Raw genomic sequence first — 26,155 nt, 5'->3', positions numbered from 1 at the left:
CGCGGCAAGTTCCTCGAAATGCCTTGGTTGGCCTTCCCGGCAAGCTCCTCTTGCCGGGGCCTTGTCTCCTTGTCTTGAATACTTTGTCCTTGAATGGCTCCAAGGGAACCACGGAGGACCTTGGCGGTCGCCCGGCAAGCCTTGCCGCGGGGTGCTGCAACTGCCCGTGCACAAGTTTGGGATACTAGGGGACCCCTACTCTAGTACACCGACACACACAACATTTGTGGTGCGCCATTTATGTCCATATTATCTATAGGCCTTTTCCTAGTAGTGACTCCAAGTCTCCTGGACTGCGTTTGTTCCAAAAAGATCGCTCCCGAAGGTTTCATTCCGTTTGGACTCCGTTTGATATTGCTTTTCTTTGAAACACTGAAATAGGCAAAAAACAGCAATTTGGGCCGGGCCTCCAGTTAGTAGGTTAGTCCCAAAAATGATATAAAAGTGTAAAGTAAAGCCCATAAACATCCAAAATGGGTAATATAATAGCATGAAACAATACAAAATTATAGATACGTTGGAGATGTATCAAGCATCCCCAAGCTTAATTCATGCTCGTCCTCGAGTAGGTAAATGATAAAAACAGAATTTTTGATGTGGAATGCTACCTAGCATATTTCTCAATGTAATTTTATTTATTGTGGCATGAATGTTCAGATCCAAATGATTCAAGATAAAAGTTCATATTAACATGAAAACAATAATACTTATATAGTCTGGCTATGCTCTGTCTTCATCACACAAAGTATTTAATCATGCACAACCTCAATGACAAGCCAAACAATTGTTTCATACTTTAGTATTCTCAAACTTTTTCAACTTTCACGTAATACATGAGCGTGATCCATGGACATAACACTATATTTGGAATAGAATGGTGGTTGTGGAGAAAATAAAAAGGAGAAGATAGTCTCACATCAACTAGGCATATCAACGGGCTATGGAGATGCCCATTAATATATATCAATGTGAGTGAGTAGGGATTGCCATGCAACGGATACACTAGAGCTATAAGTGTATGAAAGCTCAACAAAAGAAACTAAGTGGGTGTGCATCCAACTTGCTTGCTCATGAAGACCTAGGGCATTTTGAGGAATCCCATCATTGGAATATACAAGCCAAGTTCTATAATGTAAAATTCCCACTAGTATACGAAAGTGACAACATAGGAGACTCTCTATCATGAAGATCATTATTTTGAAGCACAAGTGTGGTAAAAGGATAGTAACATTGTCCCTTCTCTAATTTTCTCTCTTTTTTTGGCCTTTATGGCCTTCTTTTTTTATAAAGTCCAGAGTCTCATCCCGAATTGTGGGGGAATCAGAGTCTGCATCATCCTTCCTTCACTTGGGACAATGCTCTAATAATGAAGATCATCACACTTTTATTTACTTACAACTCAAGAATTACAACTCAATACATAGAACAAAATATGACTCTATGTGGATGCCTTCGGCGGTGTACCGGGATATGCAATGAATCAAGAGAGTGACATGTATGAAAGAATTATCAAGGTGGCCTTGCCACAAATACGATGTCAACTACATGATCAGGCAAAAGCAATATGACAATGATGGAGCGTGTCATAATAAACGGAACGGTGGAAAGTTGCATGACAATATATCTCAGAATGGCTATGGAAATGCCATAATAGGTATTTTCAGACGAGGAGTAAGGTTCATTAGGTCATTGCCATGCAGCTCAGCTATGCCGTTGGAGTTGATGGACTCAGTTTATCTTCCAAGCCTTCCGCTGTTATCGCATTAGATCGCCTTAAGCCATATTATTGTAATAAGTTCTCTTTTGAGACATTCGATGTAACAAGTGTGTGATTGCTACTCTGTTATAAATCCTTCGAGTACTGTGCGTGTCAGCATTACTGATCCAGGGATGACACTGAGGCACAGAGACTTCACCGTTTGAGGTCGGTTCGCTACAATGCCTCTTTAAACCGGACATGCATCATACTTGATTTTGCACCATGTCATGTTTATGTGTTGTGTGTTTACCATGTTGTTTGCTTCTTTCCGGTTGTGCTTCTTCTCGATAGTTCCTGTTTCGTTGCGATCGTGAGGATTCATCTGACTATGCTTGGTTCGTCTTCGTCCATTCGTCTTCTTCATGGACTCGTTCTTCCTCCTAGTGGGATTTCAGGCAAGATGACCGTTACCCTAAATGTCACTACTATCATTGCTATGCTAGTTCCTTCATTCTATCGCTATGCTGCGCTACCTATCACTTGCTTATCAAGCCTCCCAAATTGCCATGTCAGCCTTAACCTTTTCACCCTTCCTAGCAAATCATTGTTTGGCTATGTTACCACTTTGCTCAACCCCTCTTATAGCATTGTTAGTTGCAGGTGAAGTTGAAGATTGCTCCATGTTGGAACATGTTTATGTTGGGATATCACTACAAGAAATATGTCAACTTGTGACCATCACTATTGGTCGCTGAAAGGTCATAGTTTTTCATTTGTGACCTTTCTGTGAAAAAAAATAGAAGGTCAAAAGCTGGCGGTCGTAAACTGAAATTAGTGACCTTCTTTGTGATATGTAAAAGGTCTTTTATTCCACGACCAAATTTTTGGTCACTAGCAACCTCCCCAGGCCATGTAGGCATCCAGCGTGGCAAGCTCATGTGGCACAAGAATCAGCCCGGTCCAATTCGGTGTTTATATGGGCCGAGCCCATTAACTCAGCCCATTTATTTTTTTTCCTATGAATTTTTTGTCAGCTTCATGGACCAAGCCCAACATTGCAACCTTTTTATTTTTGGGCCATGGCCTTTTTGTCTCTCATGTGGGTCCCCATTATCAGGTTCTAGTACTGGGTCCTAGCCGTCAGGGCAATATTCTTCAATTTTTTAATTTAACACAAATAAATACCTAGTATTTAAATTGGCACACAAAACACACGAAATACTTCAAATATTATCAACCATCAAAGTGTTACATCATATAACACACATACAAATGTGATCAGCATCAAGTTTACAATCAGATAACAAGCTCCACAAGTGTACAATCACATGAGCCAGATTCTGCTAAATCATATGAGCTAGAACTATTCTTCCTCTGACTTCTTTGTCCTGATGCTCACGAAGAAACATGAAAGCCCAGCATCTGCACGTTACAGAACAAAATGTTTAGGAACAACATAGAAGTAAATCTAATAGCATATTTAACAATAAATAACAAAATAACTAAGTTAAAGAGATATTTTAGAATCAACTTGATAGTTGACAGTAATGTTTGCATTGGACACATCCAAAACTAAAATTATACATAAATGCCTAAATTCCAATGCCCAATGCCTCAGTTTAGTAAATCTGCAGATTGCAGACAAATCTCATCATCCTAAAGACAACAAAGCCTGCTTGGTAATATTTTAGGCATTGATAATGCTTTACTCATAAAAGAACATTGCCAAAGTGATTAGATGGCATTGGAAAACTCAAAAGATAAGCCATATAGGTTTGTTTAATATTACTAAGATATATAGTCATTAGTTTGTTTTAACATGGAACCCAAGAGTATGTGAATCTAGCACCCTGAGAAAGATGTTAATATGACATCATACAAGCTGATAGACAAACATTCCAGGAAGAATAGATGCTTGTTTAACGGGTACAATCTGTACCGCTATCTCTAACAGACAAATTTAAAGTTTTTAATAGATTTATTTTCCATTAGCAAAACTGAATATGCTACTTCCTGATTCATGGCTGCATAGTCCAGCTAGCTATACCAGTTTGCTCTCATGCAAAAATTAGAAAGAAAGAAAATGAAGAACAAATAAATCAACACTGATTTCTCTAACATGTACAGTAACTTGCTGATATAACTTTCTCCTAATTGCATTCTCATATGACTGGGTTACCATGTGATGTTACTATTCGGTGTGCTATTGGCCGAAGCAAAGGAAGCCTCACCCACCCCTTGTACTAATGCAACTAGCTTAATTGATTTTTCCTACTTAGAAACAGTACTACACTTTGACTTGCTTCAACTTAGCCGGAAGCTTCATACTAGCACAACCAGCAACAAACCAACACTAGCCAGAACAAATCAGGAGGCCACCAAAGGGACACCAGGTCAATCCCACAAATAAAAACACCAGCGATTGAGAAAGATACCTCGATACCCAGCCACAAGCACATCCGTTGAGAAATCCACTTAAGCTGCAACACCACCAATGGATAAGGGATAGCAGGCCAGGGCCAGACACAGCGGTAGCATCTCCAGCGAGGATAGCAGAAGGACCAAGTGTCCAGCTGCGGCTGCGACTATGGATGGCAGAGAAGCCACCGACAGCAACAGCAGCAAAGGACTCCTACCCGGCGTTGTCTACAACAATCAGCAAACCAGAAATCAGAACGAATACTTCAATCTCATAAGAAATTTGAAAAAGACTATAACATGACCTAATTAATGTTGCGAATTATATTATGGATGCATACAATACATCTGACAGACAATCAAAGGTCCAACAAACTTTGACACCTGTAGTAACATCCCAGCATATCTCAAGTTGATGAATTATTCTAGCAATAACCAAATTAGGATCATCCATTGTTGTACAATTAATCAATGTGACAAGTACTACATCACCAATGTGAAAGAAGCTACTATGGTATCAATCAAGAAGCTAATATAAGGAGACGGTAGGGTAAATTCAGCTGCTGCGTGTCACTTGGGTATCCCTTTCTCTTGCTGGCCAGTGCAGTGCTTCACTCCCTGGGTTTCAGCTTCTTCTTCGTCCTCGTCTAAAAATTAAGTGTTGAAACAAGGTTAAGTTGGCAGCCACAAGTGATTCAAATCTATAGGAGTGGGTTATCAATCCATTGCACACACTACTGTGGAATCAGGAGATCGACGACCGATTCAGCACACCAGAATATGGAGAGCAGTACACAGCACAAATATAACTCAAGGAGACATAATAACATATACAGAGCTGTAGAGCGTCACATTGATGCAAAGCACTAGTGAGCTGACTTGGCACATTTGACTCTAAAACCAAACATCATGAATTTGTATGTGTCAATGATAAAGACTTAGAGAAGGTGTTTGATGCAATAACTAAAGCCAAACAGCATGGACAGTACAATACTATGGTGACCAAGGCAAAGAGACGTCGACATGATAGCGTCATTATGTCTAGATTGATACACAACTGTAGTGTAGGTAGCTCCACTATATATGTGTCTAAAATGCTACAGTACTACTCCGATAACTCTGAAACAAGCATCATAAATAGGGATGGATGGTGAAGAGTAGAATGTGTTCGATGCTAATATGACTACTTTGGCATGAAAAAACGAAGAACATGCATGAACACGCACCAGCTGAATTTACCCTACCGTCTCGTTATAGTACAACAAACTACATCACCAAGGCAAGTCATGCACAAATTGTTGATAGTAAGATGCAGGGACAGGTTAATTTAGTGTTCAGTAGCATCGTCAAGCCACATTAACTCTGTGAAACAATACAAATCAATGGTGATGTTGAATCACGTACAATAAAATGTCCAAATCAGACTTTGAAATATTAGTGAAAACAGACAAATGATCACCGCATGGTCATATAAAATCAATTGTAGCCTAGCTATAACTATCAGGCACACCAAGAAAAATCTGCACAGAAACTATCAACAAAGATGCAGCAGCCGAATCCAGCATCCAATCAATTCAGAACACAATCATATACGCCCTATCTAGAGAGGCTTAGAGCGCACGGGTGTGTTCTTGCACCTATACAGAGTACTACTGACTGACCCCAAAACAGAGCATCACCACAGTAAAACACTTCACCAGGAGCCATGATCCATCACAGACATGACCTACCATCCCAAGATCTTGGTTCTCACGGGAAGGAAGCAAGAAAGCAAGAAGAATAGATCTGGCGGAAGGAGCGAGCGAGTGTTTTACCCTAAGGCGCTTGGAGAGGATGGAGGGCGTGATCTACGTAGGTGGCCTGGTCGAAGAGCACCACGTTGTGCACCGCATTGTTCATTAGGGTGGAGAAGAATCATTGGCGCCGCGCTGGAGTTGGAGGGGATAGCACCCTCGAAACCCTAGCCATGGGAAGGTGTCGTGGCTGAGCTCTTGATGGTCAGAGGGTAAAGAGGCGAGAGAGGGGAGTAGCACCTTGGCACCGGTCATGGTGTCGAGCGCGAGGAGGGAGTCCTTGATGGAGCGCATGAGGTCCTGCTGCGACAAACGCGGCCGCGACGCCGCGTGGAAGAAGGACATCTTGCTGCTGGGCTCCGGTGCGGGCGGCGGGGGGGGGGGGGGGGGGCTCGGCCTGCTGGGCGCACCACGGGGGAGGGGTAGCGGGTCGAGGCAGATCTCTCTGGTCTGGCGTTAGGGAGTGAGGCGGATAGGAAGATGACCGACCGCGGCCTCCGGGGACAACGAGGCCACCGTCGTCGCGTGGAGGAGGAGTGCGGGTGCGGGTTAGGGTTTGGGAGGGACGAGGCGGCGGCAGTGTGGGAGGGATGGGATCGGGGGTGGGTGGGAGACAAGAGGGGGTGTGGGAGGGATGGGATCCGAGGTTTCCCCTTTTCATTTTCTTTTTTCTTTTTTGTTCTCTATAGATAAATGGATGGATGGATGGATGGGCGCCATGTCATCAATCCGTGTCAAACCAACTCCACCAATGGGAGTATATGTGATTTGTGTTTTTTCTTTTGTTTTTGTTCTACTTTTACACATGAAAAATTAAAAAAATGGTCTCACATTGTGCACAAGTTTTTATCTTGAATGGCAAACAATGTTGACTAAGGAATGTTTCATTTTCTTTGCATGAAAAAATTATTTTCCATTTTTCGAATGCCCAAAATGCAATTTTTTGGGAACAACCTACCTAATAAATGTTGCAAAATTGGACCAAATAAATTTTCTAAAATACTAGGCCATATTTAATTCACAACTGACCAAATGGTTGGTTGTCAAAAGCTTTTATCCACCGCTCGTGAAAAAGACAAATTTCTGCCGATTTAGCTAGAAGCGGGTCAAATTTGAACTGCGGCTGCCGCATATTTTGCTATTTATTTTTCCCAAAAATCATTTTTAGGTACAAAAGTATCTATTTAATCAGAGAAACACCAAAAGGTTTCCAAGATTCAACAACTAGGTATGAACGGTCATGCCCGCCGTGTTGAGCACATTTTGAAACGGGCATAAAAAATTCAAAAAAAATCAAAAAAATGGAAAACCTTCACATACTATCATTATATGTGACCAAGTTTTCAGGAAAAATAATAAACTTGTAATACGACAATTATTTCAAAAAAGTGTTCTCAGAAATGAGCTATCATGCGTGAAGATTCATGGCTTTCAAGCCAAATGATCAATCTTATGGCCACATTCATGGCATAGTTTGTTCAAATGATCTCATATTGTGCACAAGGTGGCATCTTGGAATTCCAAACAATATTGCCTAAGGGAGTTTTCATTTTCTTTGAACGGAAAATTCATTTTCCATTTTTGAGTGCCTCAAAATGAGGGTTTTTGTGAAGGAACTACCAAATAAATTTTGTAGAAATGGACCAAATCAATTTTATAAAATACTAGGCCATGTTTAATGCACAATTGACACAATGGTTGGGTGTCAAAAGCCTTGATCCACCTCTGGTGAAAAAGACAAATTCCCGCTGATTCAGTAGGAAGCGGGTCAAATTTGAACTGTAGCTGCCTCGTAGTTTGCTCTTTATTTTTTCCAAAAATCATTTCTAGGTACATAAGTATCTATTTAATTAGAGAAACACCAAAAAATTCCAAGATTCAACCACTAGCTAGGAACGGTCATTCCCGCCGTTTTGACCGCATTTTGAAATGGGCATAAAGAATTCAAAAAATCAAAAAATTGTAAAACCTTCGCATTGTGTCATTATATGTGTCCAAGTTACCAGGAAAAATAATAAACTTGTACTACGATAATTATTTTAAAAAAGTGCTCTTAGAAACGAGCTATCATGTGTGAAGATTCATGGCTTTCAAGTCAAATGATCAATCTTATGGCCACATTCATGGCATAGTTTGTTCAAATGATCTCATATTGTGCAAAAAGGTGCATCTTGGAATTTCAAACAATGTTGCCTAAGGGAGTTTTCATTTTCTTTGCACAGAAAATTCATTTTCCATTGTTTGAGTGCCCGAAATGAGTTTTTTTGTGAAATACCTACCATATGTTTGTTGCAAAATTGCACCAAATCATTTTTATAAAATACTAGGACATATTCAATGCACAATTGACAAAATGGTTGGGTGTCAAAAGTTTTGATCCACCTCTGGTGAAAAAGACAAATTCCTGCCGATTGAGTAGGAAGCGGGTAAAATTTGAATTGCAGCTACCTTATTGGTTGCTCTTTATTTTTTCCAAAAATCATTTGTAGTTACATAAGTATCTATTTAATCAGAGAAACACCAAAAAATCCAAGATTCAACCACTAGCTAGGAACGGTCATGCCCGTCGTTTTGACAGCATTTTGAAACGGGCATAAAAAATTCAAAAAAATCAAAAAATTGGAAAACCTTCGCATTGTGTCATTATATGTGACCAAGTTTCCAGGAAAAATAATAAACTTGTAATACGACAACTATTTTAAAAAAGTGTTCTCAGAAATGAGCTATCATGCATGAAGATTCATGGCTTCAAGCCAAACGATCAATCTTATGGCCACATTCATGGCATAGTTTGTTCAAATGATCTCATATTGTGCACAAGGGTGCATCTTGGAATTCCAAACAATGTTGCATAAGGGAGTTTTCGTTTTCTCTGCACGGAAAATTCATTTTCCATTTTCCGAGTGCCCAAAATGAGTTTTTTTGTGAAGGACCTACCATATATTTGTTGCAAAATTGCACCAAATCATTTTTATAAAATACTAGGACATATTTAATGCACAATTGACAAAATGGTTTGGTGTCAAAAGTTTCGATCCACCTCTGGTGAAAAAGACAAATTCCCGCCGATTCAGTAGGAAGAGGGTCAAATTTGAACTGCAGCTGCCTCATAGTTTGCTATTTATTTTTTCCAAAAATCATTTATAGTTACATAAGTACCTATTTAATCATAAATACATGGTTTGGTGGCGATACGTCGAGGTTTGGACGGTGGCCGAGGGCCCCAACTCTAGAGCACGTAAACTCGCATGCCCGCCGCATGGTCACCGCATGACCTTGGTGTTTCCATGTGTTCTCGGCGGCCTAGAAATGTCTAGTGGGTTGGGCACTCCCCAGGTAGGTGCTAGGAAGGAAATCACAACATAAGATTCTCACTAGGAGACCGATCGATGCTCAAACATGAATAAGCAGCCAAGTATTTGATTAGCGGTACAGGAAATGCACATGGCTAATGGGCGTGAGTTTTGGCTGAGGATGATCAGTTACTAAGAAGACCGTCTTCACAAATTTTCAGCTCAAAAGGAGGAGCCTAGGTGGTACTTGCTTTGCAAAGTACCACACTGGACATAAATATGAATGTTAAAGTTGGGCTCAAAATAATGAATGGATTGAGCTGGAATTTGGTGGAGGATGGTTATTTGGGCATAGGAAAGCACTGTAGAAAATGGATACCATTTGGACAAGCCAAAGTGGTACTTCCTTCACAAAGTGTTTTTCTAAACAGAATAGGAAAATGAATATTTTTGAATTATTTATGAACTAGGCAAGGAGGTTTTTTTACATATTTGATGAAGATATGACCCAAGTAATTTATGAGATTTTTTTGGGAATTTTGGGAATGACAGAAATATAGGTTTCTTCACAACCTAGGAAAAAAACTGCCACATGGACATGACACATAGGCAAAACTGATGAGGTGGCACCTAGTCATAGCAATAAGTACTAATGCATCCACGTTCACAACCTCATGACCATTTATATTGGTCGTAATCAGGTAGAAAGAAGGTCATGGACCACTCTTGTCTACTTTATGACCATTTGGTATAAGGTAATTCAGGGTTTGAGCCCTTCCAAGCGAAATGGCCGTGGATTTACGACCAATTCAGCTAGGGTCACTAAGAGAAGGTCACTAGTTGACATATTTCTTGTAGTGTATCACAATATCTCTTATTTAATTAATGCATCTATATACTTGGTAAAGGGTGGAAGTCTCGGCCTTATGCTTGGTGTTTTGTTCCACTCTTGCCACCCTAGTTTCCGTCATACCGGTGTTATGTTCCTTGATTTTGCGTCCCTAACACGGTGTGTGTTTATGGGCCCCTCTTGACAGTTCATTTTGAATAAAACTCTTCCAGCAAGGCCTAACATTGGTTTTAACATTTGCCATAATAATACTTAACTAAATAATAAATTTGCATAGGGCGTGATGAACCCGAGGTTTTTTCTACATAGCCACGGGGCCAGCGTTGATGGTGTTGGTCCCAAACGGGCAGACTATGGGGCAACCCGAGGATCTGTTTTTACTCGTAGGCTTTCCCACCTGGACCTGTCGTAAGACTACATACACATGGCTACTATCAGGGTGTCGACACGCCGGGAGGCTTTGCTGGATTAGTTTTACCATTGTCGAAATGTGTTGTGCACCGGGATCCGGAGTCTAATCGGATGTCCCGTGATGGAGCATTGTCTTCACGGATCATGAGCTTATAATAGGATAAGTTGGGACACCCCTGTAGGGTTTAAACTTTTTAAAGCCGTGCCCGCGGTTATGTGGCAGATGGGAATTTTTATGTCCGGTTGTAGATAACTTGACACCAGATTCGATTTAAAATACACCAACCGCGTGCGTAACCGTGACAGTATCTTTTCCAGAGGGTCGAGAAGAGAACATAGTGGGGTTATGTTTGAACGTAAGTAGTTCAGGATCACTTCTTGATCATTACTAGTTTGCGACCATTTGCGTAGCTTCTCATCTTATTCTTGTACTCGTAAGTTAGCCACCATATCATGCTTAGTCGCTTGCTGCAGCCTCACCACTATCCTTTCCATAGCCATTAAGCTTTGCTAGTCTTGATACCCGTGGTAATGGGATTGCTGAGTCCTCGTGGCTCACGGATTACTACAACAACAGTTGCAGGTACAGGTAATGCGATGATCATGATGTGAGAGCGATGCTTGCTTGCTTTGAGTTCTTCTTCTTTTGCTTCTTCTTTGATCAGGGGATAGGTTCAAGGTTGGCAGCCTGGGCTAGCAGGGTGGATGTCGTTGAGTTTCTGTTTGTGTTTCATCCGTAGTCGGATGTTGCCTTATGTATGATGTTGTTGTATTCATGTGGCATTGTATGCCTTTTGTATGTATCGCCAACTATTATGTAATGGTATGATGTAACGATATCCACCTTGCAAAAGCGTCTCCAATATGCGCTTCTATCCTTGGTGGGACCTTCGAGTTCCTTTAGGATAGGGTCTCATATTGGGCGCGACAATGATTTTGGTAGCTAAAAAGCAAAGACTCATATCATACACGATGCTCCAAGCAAAACACATATCATGTGGTGAATAAAAATATAGCTCCAAGTAAAGTTACCGACAGACGAAGACCAAAGAGGGGATGCCTTCCGGGGCATCCCCCAGCTTAGGCTTTTGGTTGTCCTTGAATTATCTTGGGGTGCCATGGGAATCCCCAAGCTTAGGCTCTTGCCACTCCTTATTCCATAGTCCATCAAATCTTTACCCAAAACTTGAAAACTTCACAACACAAAACTCAACAAGAAATCCCATGAGCTCCGTTAGTATAAGAAAGAAAAACCACCACTTTAGTTACTACAATGAACTCATTCTTTCTTTATATTGGTGTTAAATCTATTGTATTCCAACCTATCTATGGTTCGTACCCCCCGATACTAGCCATTGATTCATCAAAACAAGTAAAAACACACGGTAAACAGAATCTGTCAAAAACAGAACAGTCTGCAGCAATCTGTAACTTCTAAATACTTCCGGAACTCTACAAACCCTACCAAAATAGGAAGTCCTGGGAAATTTATCTATTGATCTACTACAAAAAGAATCAACTAAGAATCACGTTTCTTTGATTTATTAAAATTATTCTCGCGCATGCAAAAGTTTCTGCTTTTCAGCAAGATCAAATTAACTATCACCATAGATTATCCTATAGGTTCTACTTGGCACTAACACTAATTAAAACATAAAACCACATCTAAACAGAAGCTAGATGAATTATTTATTACTAAACATAAGCATAAAACAAGGAACAAAAATAAAATTGGGTTGCCTCCCAACAAGCGCTATCGTTTAACGCCCCTAGCTAGGCATAAAAGCGAGAATAGATCTAAGTATTGCCATCTTTGATATTCAATTCATTAGTGGCTCGCATAATACATTCATAAGGTAGTTTGATTTTGTTTCTAGGAAAGTGTTCCATGCCTTTCCTTAATGGAAATTGGAATCTAATATTCCCTTCCTTCATATCAATAATTGCACCAATCATTCTAAGGAAAGGTCTACCAAGAATAATACGACATGAGAAACTTCAATCTATATCAAGAACGATAAAATCTACGGGCACATAATTCCTATTTACAACAATAAGAACATCATTAATCTTTCCCACAGGTTTCATAATAGTGGAATCCGCAAGGTGCAAGTTTAAAGAGCAATCATCAAATTCACGGAAACCTAACTCACGTAAAGTTTTTGGAATCATGGAAACACTAGAACCCAAATCACACAAAGCATAGAATTCATGATCTTTAACTTTAATTTTAATAGTAGGTTCCCACTCATCATAAAGTTTTCTAGGGATAGAAACTTCCAACTCAAGTTTTTCCTAATAAGATTGCATCAAAGCATCAACAATATGTTTGATAAAAGCTTTATTTTGACTTTTGACTATAAGCATGGGGAGAATTCAACACGGATTGCAACAAGGAAATACAATCTATTAAAGAACAATTATCATAATTAAATTCCTTGAAATCCAAAATAGTGGGTTCATTGCTATGTAAAGTTTTGACCTCTCCAATCCAACTTTTACCAAATTTAGCATCAAGATCTAGAAACTCCGAATCATTGGGACGCCTTTTAACTAAAGTTGACTCATCTCCAGTCACATCATTATCAAGATTCATATTGCAAAACGAAGATTTAATAGGGGACACATCAATCACTTTTAGATCTTCATCTTTATTTTCATGGAAACTAGAAGAACACGCTTTTACAAAGCAATCTTTCTTAGCACGCATCTTAGCGGTTCTTTCTTTGCACTCATCAATGGAAATTCTCATGGCTTTGAGAGACTCATTGATATCATGCTTAGGTGGAATAGATCTAAGTTTCAAAGAATCAATATCAAGAGAAATTCAATCCACGTTCCTAGCCAATTCATCAACTTTAAGCAATTTTTCTTCAAGCAAAGCATTGAAATTCTGTTGAGAGATCAAAAATTCCTTAACACTATTCTCAAAATCGAAGGGCATCTTATTAAAATTTTTGTAAGAGTTGTTGTAGGAATTACCATAATTATTAGAGGAATTACTAGGGAATGGCCTAGGATTAAAGTTTCCTCTATACGCGTTGTTACCAAAATTATTCCTACCAACAAAATTCACATCCATAGATTCATTATTATTCTCAATCAAAGTAGAGAAAGGCATATCATTGGGATCAATAGGAGCACTCTTATTAGCAAACAATTTCATAAGTTCATCCATCTTTCCACTCAAAACATTAATCTCCTCTATCGCATGAACTTTTTTACTAGTAGATCTTTCGGTGTGCCATTGAGAATAATTAACCATAATATTATCTAGGAGTTTAGTAGCTTCTCCTAAAGTGATTACCATAAAAGTGCCTCCCGCAGCTGAATCTGAAATATTTCTAGAAGAAAAATTCAATCCGGCATAATTTTTTTGTATGATCATCCATAAATTTAAACCATGTGTAGGGCAATTGCGAATCATTAATTTCATCCTCTCCCAAGATTGTGCAACATGTTCATGATCAATTCGCTTAAAATTCATAATATCGTTTCTAAGAAAGATGATCTTAGTGGGAGGAAAATACTTAGAGATAAAAGCATCTTTGCACTTATTCCACGAATCAATAATGTTTTTAGGAAAAGATGAAAACCAAAGTTTTAGCACGATCTTTAAGTGAAAACGGAAATAACTTCAATTTAACAATATCATTATCCATATCTTTCTTATTTTGCATATCACACAAATCAACAAAGTTGTTTAGATGAGTAGCGGCATCTTCACTAGGAAGGCCGGAGAATTGATCTTTCATAACAAGATTCAACAAAGCAACATTGATTTCTCAAGATTCAGCATCGTTAAGAGGAGCAATCGGAGTGCTAAGGAAATCATTATTGTTGGTGTTTGAAAAGTCACACAATTTAGTATTATCTTCAGCCATCGTGACAAGCAATCCAACACACAAGCACACAACAGGCAAGCAAAAAAGAGGCGAAAGGAAAGAGAGGGCGAATAAAACGGCGAGGGTGAAGTGGGGGAGAGGAAAACGAGAGGCAAATGGAAAATAATGTAATGCGAGGGAGATGAGTTCGTGATGGGTACTTCGTATGTCTTGACTTCCGCGAAGTCCTCCCTGGCAATGGCACCAGAAATCCTTCTTGCTACCTCTTGAGCACTGCGTTGGTTTTCACTTGAAGAGGAAAGGGTGATGCAGCAAAGTAGCATAAGTATTTTCCTCAGTTTTGAGAATGAAGGTATCAATCCAGTAGGAGGCTCCACACTAGTCCCTCGTACCTACACAAACAAACAAGAACCTCGCAACCAACGCGATAAAGGGGTTGTCAATCCCTTCACGGCCACTTGCGAAAGTGAGATCTGATAGAGATAATAAGATAAGATAAATATTTTTGGTATTTTTATGATATAGATTGGAAAGTAAGTATTGCAAAATAATGTAGATTGGAAACTTATATAATGGAAGATAGACCCGGGGGCCATAGGTTTCACTAGTGGCTTCTCTGAAGATAGCATAAGTATTACGGTGGGTGAACAAATTACTGTCCAACAATTGATAGAAAAGTGCATAGTTATGAGATTATCTAGGCATGATCATGTATATAGGCATCACATCCACGAAAAGTAGACCGACTCCTGCCTGCATCTACTACTATTACTCCACACATCGACCGCTATCTAGCATGCATCTAGAGTATTAAGTTCATAGGAAAAGAGTAACGCATTAAGCAAGATGACATGATGTAGAGGGATAAACTCAAGCAATATGATATAAACCCCATCTTTTTATCCTCGATGGCAGCAATACAATACGTGCCTTGATGCCCCTGCTGTCACTGGGAAAGGACACCACAAGATTGAACCCAAAGCTAAGCACTTCTCCCATTGCAAGAAAGATCAATCTAGTAGGCCAAACCGAACTGATAATTCGAAGAGATTTGCAAAGATAACCAATCACACATAAAAGAATTCAGAGGAGATTCAAATATTTCTCATAGATAAACTTCATCATAAACCCACAATTCATCAGATCTCGACAAACACACCACATAAAGAGTTACATCGAATAGATCTCCAAGAGGATCAAGGAGAACTTTGTATTGAGATTCAAAGAGAGAGAAGAAGCCATATAGCTAATAACTATGGACCAAAGGTCTGTGGTAAACTACTCACAACTCATCGGAGAGGTCTTGGCGATGATGTAGAAGCCCTCCGTGATCGATTCCCCCTCCGGTCGAGCGCCGGAAAAGGCCCCAAGATGGGATCTCATGGGTACAGAAGGTTGTGGCAGTGGAAATAGGGTTTCATGGTGCTCCTCGATGTTTTCAGGGTACAGAGGTATATATAGGAGGAAGAAGTAGGTCGGTGGAGTCATGAGGGGCGCACGAGGGTGGGGGGCGTGCCAACCCCCTAGGGCGAGCCCTCCTGCCTCATGGCTTCCTCCTGTGTTTCTTGACCTCCACTCAAAGTCTGCTGGATTGCGTTTGTTCCAAAAAGATCGCTCCCGAAGGTTTCATTCTGTTTGCACTCCGTTTGATATTCCTTTTCCTCGAAACACTGAAGGAAAAAAACTGCAATTTGGGTTGGGCCTCCGGTTAGTAGGTTAGTCCCAAAGATGGTATAAAAGTGTAAAGTAAAGCCCATAAACATCCAAAATGGGTAATATAATAGCATGGAACTATCAAAAATTATAGATACATTGGAGACGTATCAGGGAGCAGATGCGTCCATCTTGCATCATTATTTCGTAATGGTAATTATCTTCTTTCAATGTAATATTTCACTTTATGATGCAATTTTAATGCCATTTCTCCCTTAAAATGCAAGCTACATCAAGAGAGAGGGATTACAGGCAGTTCGAACTCTGACCTAAAAAAGCTACAACGCGTATAGCAAATCTCCGGAGCTAAAACTGCAGCGAGGTTTTGTTGGAGAATTATTTTGAAATATATTAAAAATACTGGAGAAAGAATGGACAAGAGGAGGGCCCAACAACAACCCATAAGTGAAGGTGGCGTGACCACCCCCAAGGTCGCGCCACCTGGGCTTGTGGGGCCCCTGAGCCTCCTCTCCCGACGTCCTTGGGTCATATATATCCATTTTCCCTAGAAAAAAATTAAGAGAACACTTTCGGGACTTTCTGCCGCCACCTAAGGCGGAACCTGCCAAGGAGCACTTTTGCTCCCTGGTAGAGCGATTCCTCCTAGGGGAAATCAAAGCCTTCATCATCACCAACGGTCCTATCATCATGGGAATCATCATCTACATCAACATCTTCATCTGTACCATCTCATCTCAAAACCCTAGTTCATCTCTTGTAGTTAATGCTCAATAGTTTAATTTGTGGAAGATTGTTATGTTTAGATTGTTAAATATATATTAATATCATCTAATTATAAACAATATGATTAGTTGTGAGTTGTTCTATTTGTTCTTGAGGGCATGGGAGAAGTCTTGTTACTAGTAATCATGTGAAGTTGATCACCATTGAGTGTTATGGTATTATGTCATGTTATTCTTCCTCTAGTGGTGTTATGTGAACGTGGACTACATGACACTTCACCATGCTTGGGCCTAGGGGAAGGTGCTACTTGTGAGCTGCGTTGGGATTTCCCGGAAGAGGAGAGGATGATGCAGTACGGTAAAGATAAGTATTTCCCTCAGTTAAGAACCAAACTTATCAATTCATAAGGAGAACCAAGAAACACTTTGTTAGTTGTACCTACACACATAATAGCAATCCCTTCGCGGTTAATTGCAAGGATCAAATCTCGTAGTGATAGATAAATAAATAAAACACGAAATAAAATAAAGTAAATAATATTGTAGAAAACCACTTTTGGATTTTAATCTATGATAAAATTATATACCCTGGGGCCATAGTTTTCAATAGAGGCTTCTCTCTTCAAAATAACATACCGTGGGTATACAAATTACTGTTGGGCAATTGATAGAAAAGAGAATAGTCATGACGATATCCAAGGCAATGATCATGTATATAGGCATCACGTGCGAGACAAATAGGCCAACTCCTGCCTGCAACTACTACTATTACTCCTCACATCGACTGCTATCCAGCATGCATCTAGAGTATTAAGTTCACAAAGAACGGAGTAAAGCCTTAAGCAAGATGACATGATGTAGACAAAGTAAACTCACGCATGAATAAACCAAATCATTTCATCCCTAATGGCAACAATAAAAATATGTTTCTTTTCCCTTTCTATCATTGGGATGTAGATCATCGCAAGATTAAACCCATTCCAAAGCACCTCTCCCATTGCAAGAAAAATCAATCTAGTTGGTCAAACCAAATCAATAGATCCGAGAGAAATACAAAGCTATAATAATCATGCATAAAATAATTCAGAGAAGACTCAAATAATATTCATGGATAATCTGATCATAAACTCACTATTCATTGGATCCCAACAAACATATTGCAAAAATTTATTACATCAAATAGATCTCCAAGAACATCAAGGAGAACATAGTATTGAGGATCAAAGACAGAGAAGAAGCGATCTAGCTACTAGCTATGGATCCATAGGTCTGTCGTAAACTACTCACATGTCATCAAAAGGGCGCCAAGGTTGATGTAGGGCGCCTTCATGGTTGATTCCCCCTCTGGCAGAGTACCGTAAAAGGCCTCCAGATGGGATCTTCCGAGAAGAGAAGCTTGCGGAGGCGGAAAAAGTGTTTAGGGTAGCTTTTTGTTGGTTTCCTGCTTTTAGAGAATTACAGAGGCGGAATTAGGTCCAACAGAGCAATGAGGGCCCCAGAAGGCACTAAGGCGTGCCTACCCCCTGGGCGTGCCCTTGTGGCTTGTGGGCAATCCCTTCGTCTGTTGGGAACTTTGCATGGGAAACAAAAAATTTCCTACACCCACCAAGATCAATCTAAGAGATGAACATCTATGAGAGGAGAGATTGCATCCACATACCCTTGGAGATCGCTAAGCGGAAGTGTTAAGAAACGTTGTTGATGTAGTCGAACGTATTCGCGACCCGATCACGATCCGTCCTGCAAACTCCCGATCCAAGTGCCGAACCGACAACGCCTCCGCTTTCAACACACGTACGGCTAGATGATGCCTTCGCCTCCTCGATCCAGCGAGCGATGGTGAAGTAGTAGCCCGAGTCCTCCGGTAGCACGACGACATGGTGGCGGTGGTGGAATCTCAGTAGAGCTTCACTAAGCACTACAGAGAGGAAGAGGGCTACGAGGGAGATGGAGGGCAGCGCCGAGGCATAGATGGGTACAGCTGCCCTATCTCTACCCCTCTATATATAGGGGAAAAGGGGAGAAGGGGGCACCCTAGGGTCGCCCTAGGGGGCCGGCGGCCACAAGGGGGGAACCCTATATCAGTTTGGGTGCCTCCCCCTCGTAGGAGGCTTGGCCCCTAAGGCAAACGGGGTGGCAGCCCTAGGGGCGCCCCACCTCCTCTGTTTTCATGGGATTGGGTGAGGGGGTGCCCACAGCCCCTTAGTGGGCTGGTATGCCCCCTCCCCTTGGCCCATAAGGGCCCCATAACACTTGTCGGGGCCCTTGAAACCCTTTCGGTCATCCTGGCCATAACCCGGTCCCCCTAGAACACTTCTGGACTCCGATACCCATCGTCCTATATATCGATCTTCACCTCCACACCATTCCGGAGTTCCTCGTCATGTCCGGGAACTCATCCGGGACTCCAAACAACCTTCGGTTACAACCAAAACAACTCAACTATACTTATATCATCACCAAACGTTAAGTGTGTAGACCCGCGAGTTTGAGAACTATGCAGACATGACCGACACACCTTTATGGTCAATAACCAATAGCAGGACCTAGATGTCCTTATTGGTTCCCACATATTCTATGAATATCTAATCTATCGAACCTCGATGCCAAGGATTCAGCTAATCACGCAGGTAGTTCCCTTTGTCTATCGGTATGTTACTTTCCCGAGATTCGATCATCGGTATCTCAATACCTAGTTAAATCTCTTTACCGGCAAGTCCCTTTACTCGTTCCATAATACAAGATCTCGGGGCTAACCCATTAGTCACATTCCCTGCAATCTCATTGTGATCTTGTATTACCGAGAGGGCCTAGAGATACCTCCCCGTCATATGGAGTGACAAATCCCAGTCTCGATCCATGCCAACTCAACAGACACGCTTGGAGATACCTGTAGAGCACCTTTATAGTCACCCAGTTATGTTACGACGTTTGGTACACACAAGGTATTCCTCCAGTGTCACTGAGTTGCATGATCTCATAGTCATAGGGACATATACTTGACATGCAGAAAATGATAGCAATAAACTTGATACGATCATATGCTATGTTCATAGTTTGGATCTTGTCCATCACATCATTCTACTAATGATGTGATCCCGTTATCAAATGACAACTCAGTTCTATGAGTAGGAAACCATAGCCATCTTTGATCAACAAGCTAGTCCAGTAGAGGCTTAGTAGAGACATGTTGTTGTCTATGTATCCACACATGCATTTAAGTTTTCGGTCAATACAATTATAACATGGATACAAATGATTATCATGAACAAGGAAATATAATAATAACCACTTTATTATTGACTCTAGGGTATATTTCCAACAGTATCCCACTTGCACTAGAGTCAATAATCTAGTATTATATGGTAATGAATCTTACACCCATAGAGTTCTGGTGTTGATCATGTTTTGCCTGTGGAGGAGGTTTAGTCAACGGATCTGCAACATTCAAATCCGTATGTACTTTGCAAATGTTTATGTCCTCCTCCTTGACTACATCACGGATGGAGTTGAAGTGTCGCTTTATGTGTCTGGTCCTCTTGTGAAACCTTGGTTCCTTGGCTAGAGCAATGGAACCAGTGTTGTCATAGAATAGAGTCATTGGGTTCAGTAAACTGGGCACGACTCCAAGATCTGTTATGAAATGATTCATCTAGACACCTTCCTCTGCTGCCTCCGAGGCAGCTATGTACTCCACTTCACATGTAGAATCAGCTACCATGCTTTGCTGGAAACTGCACCACCTTACCACTCCCCCATTTAGAATATATAAGTATCTAGTTTGAGAACTAGAGTCATCCTGATCAGTGTCAAAGCTTGCACCGATGTCACCCTTTACGATGATCTCTTAATCACCTCCATAAACGAGAAACATTTCCTTAGTCCTTTTCAGTTACTTAAGGATATTCTTCACCGTTGTTTAGTGATCCATTCCTAGATTACTTTGAAACCTTCTGGCGATACTTATGGAAGGCTGACATTTGGTCTTGTGCACAACATCACATACATGATAGAGCCTATGGAAAAAGCATATGGGATGACAATCATCTTTTCTCTATCCTTTGTAGTCACTGGGCATTGAGTCTGACTCAACTTCACACCAAGCAAAACAGGCAAGAACCCCTTCTTGGACTGATCCATTTTGAATTCAAAATCTTATCAAGGTATGTGCTTTGTGAAAGTCCTAGTAAGCGTCTCAATTTATCTCTATAGATCTTGATGCCCAGTATGAAAGCAGCTTCTCTTACGTTCTTCATCGAAAAACTCTTGTTCAAATATTCCTTCACATTTCCCAAAATTTATAAATTGTTTCCAATCAGCAATATGTCATCCACATAAATATTAGAAACGCTATAGAGCTCCCACTCTCTTTCTTGTAAATACAAGATTCTCGGAAAACTTGTATAAACCCAAATGCTTTGATCACCTCATCAAAGCGAAGATTCCAACTCCGAGCTACTTGCACCAGTTCATAAATGGATCATTGGAGTGTGCACACTTTGTCAGCATTCTCTGGATCGACAAAACCTTCCAGTTGCATAATATACAACTCCTCCTTACACAAACCGTTAAGGAACGCTGTTTTGACATCCATCTGCCGTATTTCATAATTGAAAAATGCAGTTGTTGCTAACATGACGTTGACGGACTTAAGCATCGCTATGGTTGAGAAATTCTCATTGTAGTCAACACCTTGAACTTGTGAAAACCCCTTTGCTACTAGTCGAGCTTTATTGATGGTGACATTATTGTTAGCGTCCGTCTTCTTCTTGAAGATCCATTTATTCTGAATGGCCTTTTGCCCCTTCAGGTGATACTTCCAATGTACATAATTTGTTTTCATACATGGATCCCATCTCGGATTACATGGCCTTTAACCATTTGTTGGAATCTGGGCCCACCATCACTTCTCCATACCTCGTAGGTTCATTGTTGTCCAACAGCATGGCCTCTAAGACAGGGGTACCGTACCACTCAGGAGCTGTACGTAACCTTGTCGACCTACGAGGTTCGATAGTAACTTGATCCGAAGCTTCATGATCATCATCATCAGCTTCCTCCTCAACTAATGTAGGTGCCACAGAAACATCTTTCTATGCCACGCTATTCTCTAATTAAAGTAAAGGTTAAACAACCTCATCAAGTTCTATCTTCCTCCCACTCAATTCTTTTGAGAGAATCTCTATCTCGAGAAAGGAACCATTCTTAGCGACAAACACTTTGCCTTTGGATCTAAGATAGAATGTATAGCCAACCATCTCTTTTTGGTATCCATAGTTCATATGGAGTCGTCTCCACGGACTTAGATTGTGCCCTATATAAAGTGAATGCAGCTGTCTCTACCACATAACCCCAAAATGAAATTGGTAGATTGGCAAGAGACATCATAGAACCCATCATATCCAATAAGGTATGATTACGACGTTCGGACACACCATTACGCTGTGGTGTTCTAGGTGGCGTCAACTGTGAAACAATTCTACATTGTCTTAAGTGATTGCCAAACTGAAAACTCAGATACTCTCCTCTTCGATCAAATTGTTGGAATTTGATCTTATTGTTACGATGATTCTCAACTCCACTCTGAAATTGCGTTTAGACTTATACTTCATTAAGTAAATGTACCCATATCCACTCAAGTCATCAGTAAAGGTGAGAAAGTAACGATATCCGCCGCGCGTGTCAACGCTTAGCAGACCGCACACATCAGTATGTATGATTTCCAACAAGTCACATGCCCGCTCCATTGTTCCGGAAAATGGGGTTTTGGTCATCTTGCCCATGATGCATGGTTCACATGTGTCAAGTGATTCAAAATCAAGCGACTCCAAAAGTCCATAAGCATGGAGTTTCTTCATGCGTTTTACACTAATATGACCTAAGCGATAGTGCCACAAGAAAGTGGTATATCATTATCAACTCTACATCTTTTGGTTCAATGTTATGAACATGTGTATCATCACTATCAAGATTTTAGAATAAAACCCTCACAATGGGTGCATGACCATAAAAGATATAACCAATATAAATAGAACAACAATTATTCTCTGATTTAAATGAGTAACCGCCTTGCATTTAATGGGTCTAGCCTTGGGTTTCTTCACGGGAGGAGCAACTGCTTTGCCTCCTTTCTTGAAGTTTCCCTTCTTTCCATTGCCTTTCTGGAAACTAGTGGTTTTATTCACCATCCACACTTGATGATCCGTCTAAATGTCTGACTCGGCGAGTTTCAGCATCGCGAACAACTCGGAGACTGACTTGTTCATCCCTTGCATGATATAGTTCAACACAAACCTCTCATAGCTAGGTGGTAGCAATTGAAGAACTCTATCAGTGACATCCCCCTGTGGGAGCTCAACTCCCAACTCAGCCAGACGGTTGTAGTACCCAGATATTTTGAGGTATGTTCTCACTGACAGACCCGTTCTACTCCATCTTGCAGGCATAGAATTTATTGGAGGTCTCATACCTCTCAATCCGGGCATTCTTCTCAGAGATAAACTTCAACTCCTGGAACATCTCATATGCTCCATGACATTCAAAACGCCTTTGAAGTTCCGGTTCTAAGACACAAAGCATGGCAACCTGAACTATTGAGTAGTCATCAACATGAGACTGCCAGGCGTTCACAACATCCACATTTGCTGGAGGGGGTGGCGCACCAAGCGATGCATTAAGTGGCGCACCAAGCCATGAGGATAGTCCTCAGATTACGGGTCCAGTCTACAAAGTTGCTTGCATCATCTTCCAACTTAACTTTCTTTAGGAACGCATTGAAATTCAGGGGAACTACTGTGTGAGCCATTTATCTACCACATTAATTTGCCAAGATAACTTAGATTATTGTTCAAGATAATGAGTTCAATTAATCATATTACTTAAGAACTCCCACTCAAATCGATATCCCTCCGGCCGTCTGAGTGTGACACAATCCAAATTCACCAACCCAAGTCTGATCATCACGTGAGATGAGGTGATTTCAATGGTGAACATCTCGATGTCGATCATATCTACTATATGACTCATGTTCGACCTTTCAGTCTCTTGTGTTCCGAACCCATGTTTGTACATGCTAGGCTCATCAAGTTTAACCCATGTGTTCCACATGTGCAAAACTGGCTTACACCCGTTGTATGTGAAAGTAGAGTCTATCACACCCGATCATCACGTGGTGCTTCGAAACGACGAACTTTTGCAACAGTGCACACTTGGGAGAACACAATTTTACCTAGAAATTTTAGTGAGGGATCATCTTATAATGCTACCATCGTCCTAAGAAAAATAAGATGCATAAAAGGATTAACATCACATGCAAATCATAAGTGACATGATATGGCCATCATCTTGTGCTTTTGATCTCCATCTCCAAAGCACCGGCATGATCTCCATCGTCACCGGCATAACACCATGAACTACATCATTGTGTCACCATCGGGGTTGTCACGCCAACCATCCATCTACTACTATTTCTACATCTTAGCAATAAAGTAAAGCATTACATAGAGTTTAATGATTGAAACGCAGGTCATACAATAATTAAAGACAACCCTATGGCACATGCTGGTTGCCATATTCATTCACATGCAAGTCGTGATAAACTATTACAAAACATGATCCTCTCATACATCAAATATATTTCATCATGTCGTTGGCCATATCATATCACAACATACCCTACAAAAACAAGTTAGACATCCTCTACTTTGTTGTTGCACGTTTTACGTGGCTACAATGGGTACCTAGCAAGAACTATTCTTACCTACGCAAAGCCACAACGGTGATATGCAAGTTGCTATTTAACCTTCTACAAGGACCATCTTTGTCGAATCAGATTCAACAAAGTCACATGTTTGTGCAACAAAGTCACATGTCAGTTGATGCAACCGATCTCATGTACGTGGACATGTAAACTTGGTCCGGGCCGCTTCATCCCACAATGCTGCCGAATCAAGAAAAGACCAAGGAAGGAAGCAATATGAATATCAACACCCACAAACTCCTTTATTTTCTACTCATGATGCCATCTACGCATAGACCTAGATCATGATGCCACTGTTGGGAACGTTGCATGGGAAACAAAAAAATTCGTACGCCCACTAGGATCAATCTAGGACATGAACATCTACGAGAGGATAGATTGCATCTACATACCCTTGTAGATCGCTAAGAGGAAGCGTTAAGAAACGTGGTTGATGTAGTCGAACGTCTTTCTGATCCAATCACGATCCGTCTCACGAACTCCTGAACCTTGTGTCGAACGGACGGCACCTCTGTGTTCAACACACGTACAACTTCATGACGCCTTCACCTCCTCGATCCAGTGAGAGATGGTGAAGTATTAGCTTGAGTCCTCTAGCAGCACGATGCGCGTGGTGGCGGTGCTGGTGGTGTAATATTGGCAGAGCTTCGCTAAGCACTACAGAGAGGAAGAGGGCTACGAGGGAGATGGAGGGCAGCGCCGTGGCATAGATTGGTACGGTAGCCCTCTCTCAACCCGTCTAAATATTGGGGAAGGGGGAGAAGAGGGAGTCCTGGGGTTTCCCTAGGGGGCGGCCACATGGGGAAACCCTAGATGGGTTTGGGAGCCTCCCCTAGTAGAAGGCTTGGCCCCCAAGGCAAAGGGGGTAGTTGGCCTAGGGGGCGCCCTCACCTCCTCTGGTTACATGGGATTGGGTGAGGGGGTGCGCACAACCCCTTAGTGGGCTTGTATGCCCCTCTATAACACCCCAGATGTATCTTTCCATCTTTGTAACTCCAACTCTTGCCATTATCGGCCATGTGTTATGATATTCCCTCCGTAGTTGGGTTTTGTCTTTTGTTTTGCATTTTATTCATGTCATGCCTCTCATATCATGTCATCACGTGCATCTCATTTGCATACGTGTTCGTCTCATGCACCCGAGCATTTTCTCCATTGTCCGTTTCGCAATCCGACACTCCCACATGCACCGGCGCACCCCTCTTGTCTCTTTTCGTGTGCGGGTGTTAAACGTTCTCGAAATGGACCGAGCCTTGCCAAGTGGACCTGGTATAGCACCGGTAGACCGCCTATCAAGTTTCGGGTCATTTGGAGCTCATTTGGTAATCCAGCGGTTATCCGCATAACCGCAAAGGCCTCTTTTGAGTTGCAGCCCAACACCCCTCCAAAACAGCCCAATAACCCATCTAAGTCACTTCCATGCTCTCCGTCATCGGATCACGATCGTGTGGGCGAAAACCGCACCTCATTTGGACACTCCTAGCTCCTTCTACCTATAAAAACACCTCCCCCCCCCGAAAATTCCGGATCAATTCACCCCGAAACCCTAGCCCCACTCCTCTCCCCGCCGCCGGACACGTCCGGACGGAGCCGGATGCGTCCGCCGCCGCCGCCCGAGCCAATCGCGAGCCGCCACGTGGCCCCGATGCCCGTGCGCCGCCGCCGGCCTGCCAGGCCCGTGCGGGTCCCCT

This window comes from Triticum aestivum, chromosome 4B (assembly GCF_018294505.1).
Source record: "Triticum aestivum cultivar Chinese Spring chromosome 4B, IWGSC CS RefSeq v2.1, whole genome shotgun sequence".
NCBI classification, from domain to species: Eukaryota; Viridiplantae; Streptophyta; class Magnoliopsida; order Poales; family Poaceae; genus Triticum; species Triticum aestivum.
The sequence above is the reverse complement of the archived record's forward strand: the minus strand, read 5'-3'. Positions refer to the sequence as shown.